Here is a 20443-nt window from a genome sequence, read left to right on the forward strand (position 1 = left end):
CCCCTAACTGCCCCCCAGGGACCCCACCCCCTAGCCAACACCCCTGCTCCCAGTTCCCTGACTGCCCCAACCCCTATCCACACCCCTACCCTCTGATAGGCCCCTGGTACTCCCATGCCTATCTAACCCCTGCCCCCATTCCCTATCCCTTGATTGCCGCCCCCCCGAACCTTCACCCCATCCACCTGCCCCCTGCTTCCTGTCCCCTGACTGCCCCCACCCCTTATCCAACCCCCCTGGCCCCAGACCCCTTACCCTGAGGCTCCTAGCAGCATGTTCTGCTCCGCGCAGAGCCAGACATGCTGCCCCGCAAGAGCAGGCAGCCCCACCCCTCAGAGTGCTGCACACGTGGCAGCATGGTTCCAGGGAGGGGGGAGCAAGTCTGCCTCCCCACAGAGCCAAACACTGCCCCACGAGAGCACGCAGCCCTGGCCCCCAGAGCGCTGTGCGCGTGGCGGCATAGCTCCAGAGGTGGGGCCGGGAGCTTGCTGCGCTCGGCCGGGGGCTCTGGCCCAAGAGCACGGACCCTGCAGTTTGCTGCGCTGGGAGAGTGGGGCCATTTTCCCACCCCTGCATTAGGGTATGCCTGGCCACACCCGGCACACCCCGTGCGCACGCCTATGCTTCTGCCCCCTGCCCCCGCGGGGGAAGCGGAGGTTGGAGAAGAGCAGTCTGGGCCGGGCTGGATTTTTAATGGCATGCTGCTGCCTGCCGAGACTCCAGGAGGCAGAAGCATGCCATTAAAAATCAGCTCATGTGCCATCCTTGGCATGGGTGCCATAGGTTGCCAACCTCTGATTTAGGGTGACCAGATGTCCCGATTTTATAGGGACAGTCAGGATTTTGCAGGCGTTTTCTTATATAGGCGCCTATTACCCCTGACCCCCGTCTCGATTTTTTACACTTGCTGCCTGGTCACTCTAGGACCATCACAGCTTCTACAACACTGCAAAAAGCAGTTTGGATCCTTAATCCAGACGTTCCTGCCCTTGATTTCCACCAAGAAGAATGTGCAATGCCTTAGAAATCTTCCGTGCAAAGGGCTTGGCTGGACAGGCGATTGTTGGTGCTTGGGCACTGATTGGCAGAATATAGCAGATAGGGAAAAAAACCCGCAGTGAGCCAAACTGTATCCTCATGTGTTTGCTGCAGGGTTTGTTCTCCCTACCAGGAGACGGTCGGGCTGGTCGTGTCGTTAGCTGTTCCCATCGCTCCCCAGTTATTCAATAGAAACGTCGTTGGTGTGAACTTAGCAACGTAAAAGCGGAGCTGGAGTTAAAACCATGGCCTGGATGTAGGGATAAATGCTGCGCTGTGCTGGCAAACCCAGAGGGGTTTAATTGTTACTGCAGTGCTGAGCTTGATGGGTGTGTGACAGGCTGTGACAAGGAGCTAATTGAGAGTCACTATTATACAATAGCAAGGAGAAAAATGACTGATGGGAAACCTGCACGACTGCAAATGATCATGAAATGTGATGACATTTTGAGGGGGGAAAGGGGAAGTTGAGACAAATCAGAGGCAGTGGGTGCAAGAGGAGGCTGCTCTGGGAAGGTGCTAGGTTTGGGTTTTGTGTGGTGACTGGCAGCTCTGACTCAGAACAGAGGAGTCTGTTGCCTGCAGCCACTTTCGCTCGGCTTCCAGGGAAGCACTGAAGTTTCCCGCTTGGAGGCTGCAGTGTGAAAGCAGCCAGAGTCCCATAAATCTACAGGGCAAGCCTGACTGTCACTGGCAGGGGTGACGCAGGCAGGCAATTCAGCCATAGCCCGGTTTGCTTTAGAGCCCTGGGCGGGACTCTTCTTTAATCCTGCTCCTTTTATTATGGCAGTGAGTCCTCTGGGACATGTGGGATCCCAGTCCAACTGCAGGGCTGTAGGCAAGTCCTGCGCAGGGCTCTGGTTTGCTTCCAGCTTGTCTGGGGGAAGCGCGTGGGACTCGTGTGTGTGTGTGCGCGTGTGTGCACGCGCTGCTTGGCTAACAAGAGCAACTTGAGCAGACCTGTCTCTGTGCTGTATTTACCCTGCCAAGAAAATCAGAGAACAGCAACACGAAAACAATCTGAACAGGAGTGAACTGAGAAGGGAGCATGTCCTTCAATGTTCTCTTCTTTTATGCCAGCCCATAAACCAGCACCTGGGCCTACCAGACAAAAATGGAAGTGCTGCATTTTTTTTTTATTTTCTTTTTTTAAGACCTTCCAACCGGCAAGAGTTCTCTTTAGCGAGGCATGTACACACATGCCCTCTTTCTGATCAGCCTCTCTGCAGAGGACGAATATGTTACCAGCCAGAGAAAATAGGCCATTCTTTTAAAAAGGTTTTGTGCCTAGCCCTCAGTTGCCACAATCACCTGGAAAATGAACCAGCACCCTGTGAGGTGGTGAAGTAGGTAGTATTTACTAATCCCATTTTACAGATGGGGAACTGAGGCACCGAGGACCTTGTCTTCACTGCAAAAGTTAACTAGTGTCACTCCACTTGACCACATTGCAAAGCACCGCTCCAGCTGTGCAGAGTGATTGGGTTAGCAGCTGATGGGTGGTGCTAGCTGGAGCTGAATCAGTAGTGCTCATGCATCAACACCTCCTCTCCTGCAAAGGGGCAAGTAGCTGAGTTTAAAGCACCACTGAATAGAGACTTTGTGTGTGAACGGGCGTTGGGGCAACTAAGGATTCACAGGGCTAGAACCTGCGGTTGTGGGGTCCTGGAGGACCGACACCTCCACATTGCCACTGGGGAGTGAGGCAAAGGAGCATTGGAGAATTAGTGGTGGGTTAGGCACTGCAGAAAGTACCGCTTGGAGAGGCCAGAGTGACAGAACCCTGCAGCCACCTGATCGGTCCATATCAACTTTTCAAACCAAGAAATTGTCTGAGCAACACCGCAGAACAGCTGGCTACTGTTAACAGATTTCGTCTTTTGCCCCATTTTGCTCCTGACTCCTGCCTTCAAACCTGACCAAGCTTGGTGCCTATCTGCTGATGTGGCTTGGTAACTACTCTCAACTCCTCCCTTGGACTCCTTGTCCGGCTGCCTGCACCTCAACCATTATAGCATCATTCGAGTTACAGTTTGAGCTCACGCTACAGTGAAGACAAGACCTTACTGACATCATCAGGGTCTCACAGGGAAGTGATCCCAGCTCTCAAGTCCTAGGCTGGTTCCTCAACCACTGGGCCAGCCTGTCTCTTTACAACTCAACTATGAAACCTAAAATGATAAGGTAAATGTCACCATTGTTAATGATTCACAGCTGATTGCTTTAGCGGAGACATTTAGCTGCTGTACTTTGGGCCTGAGGTGTTAGCCAGTGTGCAGGGCCTTGATTGGTTGGTTGGTAGGAGGAGGAACTGATGATCCGAGCAAGGTATTTCTCTTTATTTACCAAGCACGTACACACAGTCCTGTGTTCCCTGGACACAAAAGGAACAAACAGTACCAGACAGTTTCCTTGCTCACAATTTCCAAGCCTGCCTTTCCTGCCAGTCCTGTGCCCAGCAAGCATCATCCCTCTGCTTCCTCCCAGGGTCATGCTCGTGACTACTTCTCTTGCTGTCTGCTAGATAGTGCTGGCTTTCTACCTCTTGCGTGCACGACCCATGCACGCACACATACACACACTCCCTAAAATCCCAACTGTTCAGAACTTCCAAACCCAGCTTCCAAAACTTCCAGCTTCCAACTACCCTGTAGTTTTGTGCTGTCAGTACAGAGCAGTGGCACACTGAAAAAGCTGGAGCAGAGCAAAAGAAACTGAATTCAATCTCACTGCGTTGCCGTCTGTTGCAAACAAAGCAAATACCATATGTTCTATTGAAACTACAGGATGACAAAAGCGCCAGTGTGGCCAGCGCTATGTTGCTCACCTGCGGACATAGCTGCTTGTGGGGATAGTTTAATTATGCCGGCAGGAGAGCTTGCACCTGCCAGCATAAAGCGACTACGCCGGAGACTTCTGCGCAGCTGCAGCGGTACAGCTGTAAGGTCCGCGGTGTAGCCACCACCTTAGATACTGCTAGCACCTTGAGCAGGTAGACGTAGGTCACAAGTATGATTCCCGTAGAAGCTCTCACCTGGCTTTGGCACAACCTGCTCTTAATGAGCAATGGCAAGTTAGCTAGGATCACTGGGTTTATCACATATTATTCATCTGATGTTCTGACTTCCTGCTAGACCAGTGGTCCCCAAACCGTGAGGAACCCCCACTCAGGGGGGCGTGGAACAATGTCTTGGGGGGACATGGTAGGACCCAGGCCAGCCCCCACGGTAGGCGGGGAGGGAGGAAGCACCATCTAGCCCCACCCTGCCCCCCAGCTCTGCTCCGGTCCCAGCTGCAGCTCCACCCCTGGCCTCTGGGGGTGTGGGAACATTCCATTACTGGTAAGGGGGCACAAGAGGAAAAGTTTGGGCACTCACTGAACTAGACAGCTGGAAGAAGAGGGGAGATGTGACCCCTTTTTAGTTTCTGAGCTGAAGAAGACCCGATTAAAGCTAGAAAGGGTGGGGGGGGGGTGTGAGAGAGAGAGAGAGCTGGTTTCACAGAATCATAGAATATCAGGGTTGGAAGGGACCTCAGGAGGTCATCTAGTCTAACTCCCTGCTCAAAGCAGGACCAGTTCCCAATTAAATCATCCCAACCAGGGCTTTGTCAAGCTTGACCTTAAAAACCTCTAAGGAAGGAGATTCCACCACCTCCCTAAGTAACCCATTCCAGTGCTTCATCACCCTCCTAGTGAAAAAGTTTTTCCTAATATCCTAAATCTCCCCCACTGCAACTTGAGACCATTACTCCTTGTTCTGTCATCTGCTACAACTGAGAACAGTCTAGATCCATCCTCTTTGGAACCCTCTTTCAGATACTTGAAAGCAGCTATCAAACCCCCCCTCATTCTTCTCATCTGCAGACTAAACAATCCCAGTTCCCTAAGCCAAATGGATCTTGGCTATTCTCAGGCACTTTCTCCGTGGTACATGTGAATCAGCAGGAATGACTCGTATCTTGTGTGTTACTTCGACACCGCTTCCATTGTATTTATGTCCAGTAAAGTTAATAGATGAAAGCTGCTGCATCCAGCTGGAACAACTAATTGTGCTCATCCTATTACAGCTCCCATATCGAGGCTTCAGGGAAACCACACTATTTTGCAGTCACACCATGCACGAATGCTCTGGTGCTACCCACATGAGCAGCAAGAGCCAGTGTACGACACTAGTGCGCTGATCAGAGGCGCAAAATGCTTTCAAACCCGGGATGCATGGGAGTCTAATTGCCATGCTCCCCACACCACTTCTAATGTACCAACTCGCAGTAAGTGACTCAGATCAGTGCAAGAGACACGACTCAGTATTTTCAAACTCCTCCTAACTGACTGCCTGAACCAAGCTTGGCAGCTACACGTACATGGAACAAGGGATACTGGGCTATTAACTAGATTATTTTTTTTAAATCATCAGTGTTCCTTTAGCTTCAGGCCTTCTCATTAGCAGCGGGTTTAATCCAGCAAAAGCTGTAAAGTCTCTTAATTACCCTCTTGCTCAAATCCAAATAAGAGTCCATACGGCAAAAGTCCTCTAGAACTGAATAGAACATAACCATTCTACTGGATCATCCTATACAATTCAGACTAAGAATATGAATTAGAAATAAAATTATATATGATGGCTAAATCTCCCCCTCCCCCCAATCAACAGAAAGGACTTAATCCTCTGAAGTTCTGTAAGGGCCATATTCTGCTGTTTTTGTCATTATTAAATCATATTTTATTTCACTGAAACCAATGGGGCTACTCAGAGAACTGAATGAGAGTAAAGATCTCGGACTCTGGCCCAACGTGATTAGAGTAACTTTAGAAGAACCCTCTTACGTTTCCAAAGAAGGCTATTGTTTTTATTCCTATTAACCTCTCTACGATATTTCCAAGTGGGAAGCAGCATTCCACAGAAAGCTATTGTTTTTACCCCTGTTAAACGCTATAGGCTATTTCCATGTGGGAAGCAGCCCAGTGAATAGCAGAGCTTAACATTGCTCGATACAATTAGTACTATAAAGACGAAGGGGAAAGAAGTGTATAAAGCTCAAGCAAATAACCCGATGCTGCAGCTACTTTTAGATACTTACATGGCACCTGGTAGCATAGCATCCAAGCACCTCCCAGTCTGTAATGTATTTCTCCTCACAACACTCCCACAAGGCCAGGAAGTACTCTCATCCCCATTTTACAGATGGAGAACTGAGGCACAGAGAGGGGAATTGGGTAAAATTCTGGCTTGATGTCAATGGGGGCCAGGATTTCACTCTGTTATTTGCCGGAGGTCCTACAGGCAGTCTCTGGCATAGCCTGCAATTGAACCCAGGTCAGCCGAGTCCCTGGTTAGCCCCTAACCACTGAGCCATCCTCTTTCTACTTTCTAGTAGTGTTGCTAACAAACAGTTGCCTAAAACCCAAGGTCCCTGAATAAAACAAAGATTCCAGAATGCTGGAGAAAGGAGTTAGCTCAGTATGATGCCCCTGGAAATTTCCTTCTTGCACCCTAATAATTGTGCTTCTTGGGAGCCTATAAAAAAATCTCGCAGCATCCCTGTATCCTTTTTACACTGCTCTCATTTAAAAAGCTCCTGAAAATAATACAATGATTAAGGAACATTAATAGTCTGTCTTAAACCCACAAGCAGGGAAGCAAACAACAGGGGATAGTCTAATTACTGCTGTGTTGACCCTGGCTCCCTGCTGCAGCTTGTTTGCATGTCATACTGATGGATGCTGCTGATCCAGCCAAGTCAGTAATGAGCCAACATCTCTGGGCTTTCCCATCCACAGCGAAACAGCCAAGCCCAGGTGTTCAGGTCCAGTGTTGTCATGACACCGACAGAAAGGATTGATCTTGGGGCTGCTCCACTAGGTACTGTCAGGGCAATCGCATATTTTACACAGTTGGGGCCTAATGCCTGTGAGTCCCTGGCATTCTGTGCACTAAATAAGTAAAACCAGGGTTTCTCAAACTGGGGTCGCCGCTTGTGTAGGGAAAGCCCCTGGCGGTCCGGGCTTGTTTGTTTACCTGCCCCGTCCACAGGGCCGGCCGATTGCAGATCCCACTGGCTACGGTTCACTGCTTTGGGCTAATGGGACCACGCCACTTCCAGCAGCTCCCATTGGCCTGGAGTGGCAATCTGCAGCCAGTGGGAGCCAAGATCGGCCAGACCTGCAGACAGGCAGGTAAACAAACCGGCCCTGCCCACCAGAGGCTTTCCCTACAGAAGCAGCGTCCCCATTTGAGAAACTCTGAGTAAAACAGTGTTGCTGGTGTTATAAATGGGGGTGAAGCCCCAATATTATGTGACCTGTGGCAGGGACTAGAGACCTGACGAAAGCAGGGAGGTTGGCCCCACTGTGCTAGGTGTGGCACGCTGCACCACCCCCACCAAAGAGCAGGACTACAGGAGGGCACCCAAGGTAGCAGCATGAGTGTAATGAACAGCTGCCAGGTCCCTGGAGAGCACCAGGTAAGCGTCAGAGCAAAGAAACCTCCAAGAGGGCAGAGACTTTCACCTTCCTCTGACACATAGAGGAAATACGCACACAGGCAAATGTAACAAGGAAACCAAACCAAGCTGGCCCTTGAAACGAACTGGGACATATTCTGGGGGCAGAGCAGGGGTAATGCTTGACTTGTGCCCCTCACTCAGTCCTAGGGCTGGCCAGGGGTATTGCAGGCACAGAAGTGCCTCATTCAGGCAGGCACCTTGCAAGGCTTGAGCCCTTCCCTTCAGCAGGCACCAGGTATCCCTGAGTCACAGGTTTCCCCTTCCTGCCTACCCTGCCACTGGGGAAAACTCACCAAGCCCTGAGCAGCCCTTCCACCAACCCCGGGAGAGCCCGCCTGAGTGTAGGGCTGGGCCCCACTGGAGTGAGAGCGGCTGGGGCTGAATGGGCTGAGGCAGCAGTAAATGTGGATGGTCCAATCACACGTTGCACCTGCCTGAAGAGCCAGAGGGCAAGGGACAGTGACAGTAACGTACAACACACGTATGGGGTAGCGGATGGTGAGTGTCTTCTCTGGCATCATCCCTTTCTGGCATGGTGGGCTCTTAAGTTAGAGCTCTAAAGTTGCAGGGGACAGAAGGAAACTAAGGCCCTTGACCTACAATCGGATCTGTACAGGAAACTCTACTGCCCAATGGCATTCAGCCCTGGGTGCAGGGCTCCGTGCACTTGGATTAGACTGCAGGATCAGGGCCCTAATGCAAGGCTTGCTTGCCCTAATGTGCACTACACGTGTTGACGTCCTGCAATGCTCGCTATCGACTCATCCAGTTTAGCGCTGGGCAGGGCAAAAGCACCCTGCTTTGTTACAGCAGGAGAGTGAGTGAATTATTGTGCCAGGCTGCTGCCTGGGCGATAGGGACTCCATCAATCAATCAAATTCCAAACAAATGAATAAATATGCAGCAGGCGGGCTGGAGTGTGTGTCTGATTCCTATCAGCAGGAGTAATTTAAACCAGATGCTTACAGTTTCTTTGCTTCCACAGTCCCCATTACCTGAGCGGTTAAAGTCATGTGAGTGAGAGCAAGAAAAGTGCAGCGAGCTTTTACTATTGTTGCCAAAGAAACCCTTCCACATGTTTAGTAGCCCCCATTCGGTTTGTGGCTGCATCCCAAGGGGCAAAGCATGGGGCTAATGCTGGGGAAGAAGGCATGCAAAGGAAACCTGCATGATTAAACAATACTGTGAGGCTGGATCTATGAAAGTGGGGCCATGCTCTGCATGATCTCTGTTAGGTGGGGTTGAGTGCACACATGGAGATGAGTCTGGGGAGGTCTCTAGCCAGCAGCTTGGCCACAGGGACGGGACCTTTCTAAGAATGTAAAAACCAGAAGTGGAACTTGTGGCACGCTCCTAGAGCCTCACGGTCTATGCAGGGCTGCGCCTCAGCTGGGAAATATTTCAGAAGGTTTATCCAGGCGGGAAGAGATGGCAGTGAGCATACATCTGAAAGAGCCCTTCAACTCTTAGCACTTGAAACACTTTGGTCTCCTCCCTTCAGCCCACACTATCACTTTGGGGAGAAACTGCTGCAGTGTTGGATTGTCAGTCTGCTTCTGGCTCCCACAGGCACCCAGCTCTGGAGCGCTACCCTCCTTCAGCTGATTTGTTCCTAAAGGAGACGACAGGCACACAACTACCAGGCTGTCAGATCAGTGTGGCCACTGGAAGCAAGTAAGCTTTCCCCTGCAGCTAAGCCTCAACAGCAGAGTAACTGGACTAGTCTGGCCACGCCCCAAACTAAAGGGACTTGTATGAAGTAGCCCTTGGAAAATGGTGTTGACCCTGCCCCCCAGCCCCTGTCCTCTCACTGCTGGGAGGGAAACCCATCCCTCTGCTTGTAGGTTGAACTACACATGGCCCTGGGCATCTGGGACCTGGTGGAGAGGGAGGACCAAGTCCCCCTACTACGCCCTTTAGCCTGATGAACCAGGGCTGCCTGGGGGGGGGGCAAATGGGGCAATTTGCCCCAGGCCTTGGGCCCCGCAGGGGCCCCCATGAGAATATAGTATTCTATAGTATTGCAACTTTTTTTTTTATGGAAGGGGCCCCTGAAATTGCTTTGTCCCAGGCCCCTTGAATCCTCTGGGTGGCCTTGTGACGAACCAGCCACCTAGCCACTAGGCCATCTAGCCATGAAGGCCCTATCACATGCATTATAAAGATGGGTGAGCAGTATTTGCCATCATCCCTAGACACTGATGCAAAACTAAGATTCCACTTTGGTGCTCTGTTCCACCAGTGTAAATCCCACATAACTCCATGACTTCACTGAAGTCATTCCAGATTAACATTGGTGTAAATGAGAGCAGAATCTGATTTAGCAGAGTTACTCCATATGTATGCTGAATTAAATGAGAGCAAAACCTGGGCTAGAGAAGTTAAGTGACTTTCCTGAGATCACACACATCAGTAGCAGAGCTGGGACTGGACCTTAGACTTCCTGACTCCTGTCCCCAGGTGAGAATTGATATGATGGACTGTAATGGACTTCCTTCTGTGAGCTTTTCAGGATCTTTTATAAAGCCATATTTGTAACTCAAAAGATCATAAAAAAAAATCAGCTAAATACATCCAGTTATGTGTACTGAAGTTAATATACCATCCTGGGTCCTTCTGAATAAATACAATCTACAGAACAATTAAGCAGGTATGTTGATGCAAATTTTAATGTTAAATATATGCATTATTTACCCATCAGAGCCTAGCAGCTGCAGCTGTCAGGTTGAAGCGTTATTCTGGTACAAAACTTACTAACACTGACAATGCATCCCAGCTATAGACTATTGTGTAAACACTTCCTCACACATCATTGGCCGAATAGGTCACAAAAGTTCCTTTATGGTCTGTCAAGGCAAGTTAGATGCCTAACATACACCCTAAGTCAGCGTAGTAAAAGCCTTTATGAGCTTTTTAATGAAAAGAGCTACTGCACATGGACAGCAACTAATGTTTAAAGCCTCAGTATTTCAACTACATTTCTTTTTTCCTAAGTTGAAAAAGCATTTAGACTAAGCAGTAGCTATCTGAAGCATGGCTCCATAGTGTATTTCAAAACTACTAAGTTCCCAGCTGCTTCCACTGAAATTTACTTTTGAAAATTAGGCCACTTATTTAGGAACCTAATTGCTGTGGATGTAGAATTAGGCTCCTGTGTTTGAAAATTTTGGCCTCAAACTTTAGCATATTAGCATCAAATTACCTGTAACAAAAATTCTTGCCATTCTAAGTGCTAAAAATGGTCTCAAATGCTTGAATTTCTATTCTCTGCAATGAAAAACCAGCACGAGTTTGGGAATAGACAAGAGGGAAATGGCTTCCCTAGCTAAGTCGTTATATATCAAGTTCTAGCCAGGTGGAAGTTTTGACCTAGCAGCCCATCCTGTTGTAACATGCTATTACTCATAGCATCTATTACTGCTCTGGTGTAGCAGACTTTGATTAACTATTCATTGTTTTGGAACAATATTGAAACTAGAGCGACGCACTGCAAAGAAATGAGACCAGCTACAGTGAAATGCGTCGACTCTTCCAACATTTTTTTGTCTCCGAGTGGCTCAGCCTTGCATTCTGCTGCCAAAAGGGAAAGGCTGTAAGCTGTGAGTTGAAAGCAATGCGCTGGGGACAGAGCGTCATGTTTAGGGCTGCTGTTGGCCAGTATATTGTGAATTCTCCCAACTGTTCCAAGACAATTGGGAGAATTCATGATACACCAACCAAGCCCAAGGTGATTTCAAAGCTAGGGATGCTAAGATAGAGTTCGGCAATGTAAATCTGGCCATCGGTGTTTTTCTGAAACAGGGACCATTACTAAGGATACGATTCTGTCACAGAGGTTATGGATTCTGTGATTCCCCCCTCCCCCTCCTCGGACCTCTGTGATTTCTGGGGCAGGGCTGAAGCAGCTCTCAGCCCTGGGGCTACTGAAGCAGCAGCTGCCCAGCAGTCAGTCCTGGGGCCACCAGTGGTCAGGGGGTCGACAGAACAGCTGACCAACGGCCAGCCCTGGGCTGCTGGGTTAGGTGAGGTCCCCTGGGGCTGATGCAGCAGCAGTCAGCCCTGCCACAGGAGCAGCACCAGGGCTGGAACTGCTGCAAGACCCAGCACAGCTCTGGTTGTCACCTCACCTCTGGGTATTTTAGTAAATGTCAGGGACAATCCCTGGACTTTTGTGAATTTTTTTTATTGCCCATGACCCATCTCTGACTTTTTAAAAAAAAAAACCTGGGACAGAATCTTAACCTGAACCATGAGTAATGTGAGGAGAGGGGGAAATGGACAGTTATTTAAAATACCCAACAGGTAACCATCTTGGTCACAAAAGCAACTGACCAATCAGGTGTAAGCCTCTACTGAGCTACTGTTGTATAGAATAGGGTGAAGGGGAATTGTCTCGCTGAGAGCAGAGTTCCCAAACTTCATTCACCGCGACCCTCTTCTGACAACAAAAACTACTACCCAGGATCAGGAGACTGAAGCCTGAGCCCACCCAAACCCCACTGCCCCGGATGAGGGGGCCAAAGCCCCAGGGCTCCAGCCCCAGGCAGGGCACCTGTAACCTGAGCCTCCCCTCTCAGGGCTGAAGCCCTCAGGCTTCTGCTTCAGACCTGGGCAGTGGGGCTTGGGTTTTGGCCTTGGGCTCCAGCAAGTCTAAGTCAGCCCTGGCACTTTGGGGTCCCAACTCACAGGTTGAGAACCACTGGCCTAGAGGGTCTCCCCCCACATGTGGCTATCGCCACTCTCTCATGGAGCAGGGGAGGAGGGTCAGTGGCCTCTGTGGCATGGACCCCTCCCATCTTCCCTTGACCTTGTGGAGCTCCCTGTCTGGAACCAGCACCCTGTGCGTGAGGAGTGGACTGCAAGTAGGTCCAGGTGCATGAATCCCCCCAGCAACCAGTGGTACTAGATAGCAGTGCTCCAGGCTGTATTGCCCATTCTATATCTCCGGGACATCCAGGGACCTCCCCCACTGTTCTTGGGGGAGGAACTGGCCAAGGAAGCCCTGGTTTGAAGCAACAATTGGCAGAGAGGCCAGGAGAGGTGTGAAGAACTTTGCAGGCAAAGCAAAGGTATGAGGGCTCTATTCAGAAGGCACAGACTGCTGGCAGAGCTTGTGTGATCCATGAATAGGGTGACCAGACAGCAAGTGTGAAAAATCGGGACAGAAGGTGGGGGTAATAGGAGCCTATATAAGAAAAAGCCCCAAATAGTGGGACTGTCCTTATAAAATCGGGACATCTAGTCACTCTGTCCATGAAGCACGGGGGCCAGATCTACTGCTTCTTGCCGGGGTGGAAGAATGGATCAAACCCACCCCCTGAACAGGAGAATTTTGTGGAAACTTCACAGCAGGCAGCTCACAAATGTTCTTTCTGCTGGGACGACTCCCCTGGGTTTTACCATGAGGGGACCTGGATTCTGCGGGGCCTGGATTCTGCGCGTAGTCCCCCTGGTGCCAGTTGGGTATTTATAACGTTCCTGTCACGGGTCAGCATCTAAGTGCTGAAGTCAGTGAAGTGACTCCACATGTGTGCTGAGAACAGAATTTGGCCCTCCCTATAGTGGAAACAATGGTGATGTCTGAGCTGCAATACAGCATTGTGCACAGGCCGAGCTTGTGAATGCTCTGGGGAGCTGGAGGGAGGCCCTGCAGCTGTCGATCTGTTAATTAAGATTAATGTGCTAGCTGATAAGGCGCTGACTGGTGTTATGAGCCCAGAGCCTGCTCTGCAGCAAACAATACATCCTTATTCAGAGGCTGTGGGCCCGTGCTGTTCAGGGGCCGAGGCTTGCAGCGAAAAGCAACGTGCTGCATAGCGCTGAAATACTGTCAGCGCTGAATGAACTTGGGCCCCGCTTTGTTAGCATAGTGCACGCCAGCTAGTGTGTGCACTAGCTTGGTAAAGGGAGGCATTTTAGATTCTTAGAGAGGGAATTAAAGCAGCAAAAATAAATCTCAGGCTATGTGGCTTACGTTTTGCAAACCCAGAACCCCTCCTTTGCCCCCTGCTCCCAGAACACCTCTAAGGGGGATGGGCATTCATACTGCTGTAATGTGCACAGTGTGCTGTAATGAAGTGACCACAGTCGCACATGATCTAAAGGACACTCCTATTTCACATGCCACTGGATAGAGTTCATGCATTGCCCTGGTGTATGTGTAAATCAGGAGCACGAAAAAGTGACTTCCTGGCATGGCTGTCTTGCACAACGTTAGGCAAGTGCTTAACTAACTTGCTGAATCATTCAGGGCCTTAGTGGACCCTGCGTCTTTTCTGCAGAACAACTAGAAAGTAGAGAGTCACTCAGATAACAGCTGTAATTTGCACAGTGCAGTGAAGTGATCCAGGATTTTCACTGAAACCAGTGGAACCATTGCACACTTAGAAGTTAGGCACATGCTTAGGACCATGTTGAATTTGGTCCTAAAGAAAGGTTTTCCTGCACTGTCTCTTATCACCAACCTTCAGAGTTGTTCATTCTAGTCAGTGTTTTCCTTTCAGCTCACTGTCTCCTTGGAGAGGAACTTAACAGGTTTCAGATTCCTTTGGACATTGCTGATTATAAACTAGCTGAGCCTACTGGAAGAGTTCTCTTCTTTTCCTTGTTTTCTGTACCCTCTAGCAGAGGGAATCAGGAGTGGACGCTGGTGTAGTCGCTACCGGCTCCAAAGAAAAACTGCACACGAGAGCCACTGAATCAGGACAAACAGTAAAAATTTTGAAAACTGATCATTCAAAAAAATATTTGAATTGGGACAACAAATATTTCATGTCGGTGGTTTTGCGGTATTTTGTTTTCATCATGACGTTTTTATTTTTGAAATGAAGGGACGTTTCAGACTGGAAAGCAAAAAGTTTCACTTCAAAAAAATGTGCAAATGGGATTTTTTTGATAAGTTGGAAACTTTCCCCCACCAAAATTTTCAAATTGAAAGAGCAACTGAAACTGACCAAAGAGTTTCAGTTTTGATGAATCAGCATTTTCAGACAACAAAAAGGTGGTGTTGTGATGAGCTCTATTACACAGAGTCCCAAAGTCCCTCTTCCTGGGGTCTGGTTTTTATTAACGAAAAGGTAATTCCTAAATAACACTCCATGAACCAGTGTGAAGCATCTCAGCTTTGGCTGTTTGAGCTGCTTCCCCCCTAACTCACTGCCCCAGCAGCAACCCTTGCATTCAGGGTGGAGTTTAATGAACCATACCTTCCCCAAAGCATCAGCAGGAATTAATCTGCAACAACAACCAGCAGGATGCCACCAGCAGCTAAAAGGGGGTGAGGCCTGGAGAAAATCCTGCTCCCTGGTTGCTGAACCAATGTTCCAAAATGGGGACTATCCTGCTATTTTGAAGACAGCTATGTCAGAAATTTGCACCAGTGCACAGCCTGTAGTGGTAGAAAAAAAGATTTTGTTCAATAATAACACCTTGATGGGGAAAGGAGGGACCACTTTCTCTGAGGGAAAAGCAGTTCATGTCACACTGAACATGGAAACTTGCTTTTTAACATTGGAGTAAGATTGTATTCAGAACCTTGCTGAACTCACAACCCACTCTGGCTTGCTTCATAACTTAGCTTTCCAGACATCCTCACTGCAGTTTGGCTATGGAGAAACCTGCTGTACACCCCAGAGACTGTCCCAAACAGACTGAACTGAATGGCCTGCTTTCTGCTCTGTTTTCTCTGCAACTCCTACTTAAGCAGCTTACTTCTTAATTAGGTCCTCAGGACCGGCTTTAGGCCAATTCCCCCGATTCCCCAGAATCTCCGGGGGGTCTTTGGAGGCATTTTGGTGTGTGGGGGGGTCCGCTCCGAGGGTCTTCAGTGGCATTTTGGAGGCAGGGGGGTCCACTCCAGGGGTCTTTGGCGGCATTTTGGCAGCGGGTGGGGAGTCCTTCAGTACCACGGAAGACCTGTGGCAGACTCCCCACCGCCGAAGTGCCACCGAAGGCCTGGACCACTGCTGGGTATTAGAATCGAGCCTTATGGGTCATAAAGCCGGCTCTGTAGGTCCTAAGCACCTAACAAGCCTTGACCTTCAAGGCTCAGCTCGCGGTCAGTTAAAACATACACAAAATATATACAGGTCACATTCAGAATTAGGAAACCTTGTGACTGCACTCTGTACAAATCAGTAACTCTGGATTACTGTCAGTTTCTTTCAGCCAGGCGCAATTGCCCAGCAACATGGCTCTGTCTCTCTGGATGCAACCTAATTCAGTTTCTGGTCATCCATAACAAAATCTCATCAAGGCATCTGGCGAAAGCAAGAGACAGACAAGCCCCAGCCTATGGAAAAGGGTGGGAGTGCTGCTACCCAAAGCTGATCATTTTAGCAAAATCTGTGCTCTCAGACACACAGCATTTCAGATGCTGATGAAGAGCCTGCCTATAACATTCTTAGGGGTTAGTCTTGTAGCAGTCTGTCCTCCTGTCCCAGTACACAGGTTGATTAGAACCAGTGTTTTCCCCAGGAATTGAAATGGGGGTGGGGGGTAAGGGGTGTTTGAATTTACAGGGGGGTGGTCAGGGCTGATGAGAGTTGAGGCCAGTGAGGGTGAAGATGGCCTGTAGGGCACATAGTAAAAACTGAAAAATATTTCATTACCATTGTATTAGATTTAACTCCTGTTTTAAAATCATCACACAAATTAAAAAGCTGGCTACTCAAGCTTTCTATGAAGCACTACATCTACATCCTTCCTGGTTTTTTGTTATAATTTTGCACAACTCTGTTAATGAACTTCTTGAATGCAATGTGTTCATCTTTGGCTTCTCATGTGTCCGGTACTTCCATTCCTTCAGTTGATGTGCTCATTAGTTCATATGATCAGGCAGAAGGAGACTTCTTTCAGAACACACAATTCTATTCGATGATGAGAAAGAACGCTCGACTGTAGCCGTTGTGACTGGGAGCAGCAAGAGATGAATTCCTACTTTTTTCATCCCAAGAAACAGAACACAAACATTGGGTCGAGCCACTAGTGATGATAAAAATGAAGTTGAAGTCAAACCTTCATTCATTCGTCATATGATATTCCACTCTGTGTTCAAATTCTCTATTCTGTCCTGAGTACATGGCAGCCCCATTGCTGGTATTGCCTCACTCCATTCAACTGTCAGTGTTTTATAGGACAGGGCTCTGTAAAAGCTACATAGAGGTTGAGTAGAATCTAGAAGTCGCTGTTGTAGATTTTTAAGAATCAAGTCTGTGCACTTTTTCAATTGTCTTAAACACTTCTTGTCCTCTTCACTTAAGGATTCCATATAAATGCCTTTATTAGTCAACTTCTGGACTGAAGTCTTTGCTTGTTCCAGTATTTTTTCAGTGGATAGCTCTCAGATTGATCCAAATGTAGCTTCTATTGCTGGACAAAGATCTATTACTGTTGTAGCAGATGCCTGGATGGCATTTCTCAGTGTTCCCTCCCCACTCTGAACTCTGGGGTACAGATGTGGAGACCCACATGAAAGATCCCCTAAGCTTATTTCTACTAGCTTAGGTTAAAAACTCCCCAAGGCACAAATTCTTCCTTATACTTTGGATTAGGTAACGCTGCCACCACCAAGTGATTAGACAAAACTTAGGGAAAGGACCGCTTGGAAATCCTACTCCCCCTAATATCTCTCCAAGCCCTACACCCCCTTTCCTGGGGAGGCTTGAGAATAAACAAGATGAGCACAGACCAACCTTGAGATTTTTTTAGAATACTAAAATAAACCCCAATCAGATTCTTAAAAAAACAGAACTTTATTAGGAAAAAAAAGGTAAAAGAAGCACCTCTGTAAAATTAGAATGGAAGCTAATCTCACAGGGCAATCAGATTCAAAACACAGAGGCTTTCCCTCTGGGCAAAACTTTAAAGTTACAAAAAGAAAACCAGGAATATACCTCCTCCTCAGCACAGAGAAAATCACAAGTCAAAATAAAAGTAAGCTAACGCATTCCCTTGCTAGTACTTCTAATGGAGTTGGATTGCTTGCTTTCTTGATCTGTCTCCGGCAAGCACACAGAACAGACAAACAAAGCCTCCCTCTCTCCCATAATTTGAAAGTTATCTTGTCCCCTTATTGATCCTTTTGGTCAGGTGCCAGCTAGGTTACCTGAGCTGCATAACCCTTTACAGGTAAAAGGATTTTATGCCTCTGGCTAGGAGGGATTTTATAGTACTGTATAAGGATGATTGTTATCCTTCCCTTTATATTTATGACAGCATCATTTAATGACCCAAGTGGTTTCAACAGTAGACTTACAAGAGAGAGAATGGCAATAGTCTTCTCTGAACGAAGTAGCAAAAGTAATCCACCAGCCTCACTACTTAGATCCATCCCATCTTGGGAGATACTTTCCAAAGCCAGTAATAATGGCTGGAGTAATTTTAAGACAGCTAAAGATCACTCATGAGAAAGCCAGCGGGTTTTCACAGGTTGGACTAATTGGAACTTCAGTCCCAGAGTATTTTCTATATTTTCCAAGATATTCAGTCTTTTTGGACTCTTGCTGAAAAAAGAATATAATGAAGACATTAAATGCCTAGCTTTTAAAATGTCTTTTGAAGAGTCTGCATCATATACTAGGGCTAGTTGGAGTAGATGGCCTCTGCAGTGTGTATAGGAGAGTTTAGGGTTACACTTTTCTCTCCACCATGTCTTCCAGAGAAGTTTGCAGCTCCATCAAATGCACAAGCAGTCATCTGTTTGGGGTCCAATTGACAAGCATTTAACTCTTCTAAGATGTGGGTTGTCACAGATGCATCCGATGTGTCTTCTATAACTTGAACATCTAGAAATGCATCTACTGGCCTACCCCTGACATCAAGATAACGTACACAATGACTTAATACTTGATGCCCATTTGCATCGGTGCATTAATCAGCCACGTATGCAAATTTTTTGAATGTGGTGAGAGAGGTCTTCACTTTTTCAACTGTTGAGTCTTTCACTGTTAAATCACATGCTTCTAGCCAGTCAGTTGAGTTTCCTGCAGAAAGAACGTGAGCATTTGCTGGTCTTGTTCGGATCCAGTGTTCAACTTCAGGATGAACAAGTGACAATGCACTTAACATTGGCCTCTAATTTGTAGTGAGTGGTATCTCTTGCTTAAATAGAAAGTAGGATGCCACAGCCATGTTTGTTCGCATGAACTGTGTTATGTCTCCAGCATCCTTAACAGCCTCTGGGCGGCACTTACCTTAGGCGGCTCCTGGAAGTGGCCAACATGTCCCTGCAGCCCCTAGGTGCCGGGGTGGTCTGGGGGTTCTGCACACTGCCCTCGCCTACAGACGCCACCCTGCAGCTCCCATTGGCTGTGGTTCCTGGCCAATGGGAGCGGTGGAGCCGGCGCTTGGGGCATGGGCAGCATGCAGAGCATCCCTGGCCACCCCTGTGCCTAGGGGCTGCAGGGAAACATCGTCCACTTCCGGGAGCCGCACAGAGCCAGGGCAGGCAGGAATCCTGCCAGCCCTGCTGTGCCATCGATCGAACTTTTAATGGCCCAGTCAGCGGTGCTGACCAGAGACACTAGGGTCCCTTTTTGACCAGGTGTTTGGGTCGAAAACTGGACACCTGGCAACCCCACCAGGCAGCTGAGCCCAGATGAGGTGATCTGTGCTGCAGTAGCAGTGACAAATGAGCATAGGTGAAAGTGGGCCATGAGGCATGGAGATCTCTGTCCCATTCCAAAGATTTTTCTCTAGGTTTGAGCCTGCAGTTGCTTCATGTACCATGCACTGGGTAATAGCAGGAGAGGACTCCAGGCTTCTAAAACTACATGTGCTCTTTATTAAGTGACTTACTTACAGAGATGTTGCAATTACAGCTCTGTTCCAGCCAGGTGCAAACAGATTGGCTTTGTGATACCGCCTCCAAACTCTTCCCTCCTGCAACCTCTACTCCTCCCTCCAAGTTCCATGTGCGTGGGTTCCACATGCATGTTGCTAGCGCAGTGGATGCATTTCTTCAGTGAATGGATATGAAATTCGAGCTCGCTGTGGGTTAGGCTGTGCCTTTAGAGACACTCCCTGAGCACAAAGTAGTGCACGTTGCATAACACAAGGAGCAACCCTAGAATTGCAATTCCTACTCTCCCTGGAGGAGTAGCAATTTGTTGCTGGCCTATACCAGCAAAATTACTACAGTCCTTGAGCCAATGAGTAAAGAGGGTAGAACCAAGGCCTTATTCAACTTGGTCAAAGGAGTAAGGGGGCATGCAACATCCCCACCTGTATCCAGACCCAAGGTCCAGGTAGCTTTCATAGGCGTATACATGGGATTCTTGCTACCCTGCTCATGTGCATAGACCAAGCCTCAATTATAGAATCATAGAAATGTAGGGCTGGAAGGGACCTCAAGAGGCCATTTCATCCATCCCCCTTGTCTGTTACAGCTATCTCCCTATTCCATTTTGTTTTCTTACAGCTGGCCCCATACTCCATTTTGTTCTCCTCCTGTGGCCGCCCCTCCCTGGCTGTAAAGTTGTTTACCAGGGCCACTGCCCTTCTCAAAGGGAGGGCCCCTTAAGTTGTTTACCAAGAGCTATTGCCCTTCTCAAAGGGATGGCCACTTGTGCAAGCGGGACCACTGCCCTGTTCAAAGGGTTAGTCCTGTTATCACCTTTTTAAACCTGGGCTCGGTGTAGGTAGGCAATGTCCAGAGCTGCAAGACCTATTGTGTTTTTTAAGATTCTTGGGCATGAGTCATAGGCCTCATGTGCTTTTGAGTCACCTACTGCACAGGACTCTGCCAGGCATGTCTCTGTGCTCACCTACAGTTTTTTCCTGTGCCTCCTCCCCTGTGACAGAGGGAGCCTATCAAAAGTACTGGCGGGAAACTGCCTGAGTTTGCCTTTAAAAACAGACATTTTTAAAACTAACATCAGAAAGGTTCCTGCATTGCTGCTGG

This window comes from Chelonoidis abingdonii, chromosome 17 (assembly GCF_003597395.2).
Source record: "Chelonoidis abingdonii isolate Lonesome George chromosome 17, CheloAbing_2.0, whole genome shotgun sequence".
In the NCBI taxonomy this organism is placed as follows: Eukaryota; Metazoa; Chordata; order Testudines; family Testudinidae; genus Chelonoidis; species Chelonoidis abingdonii.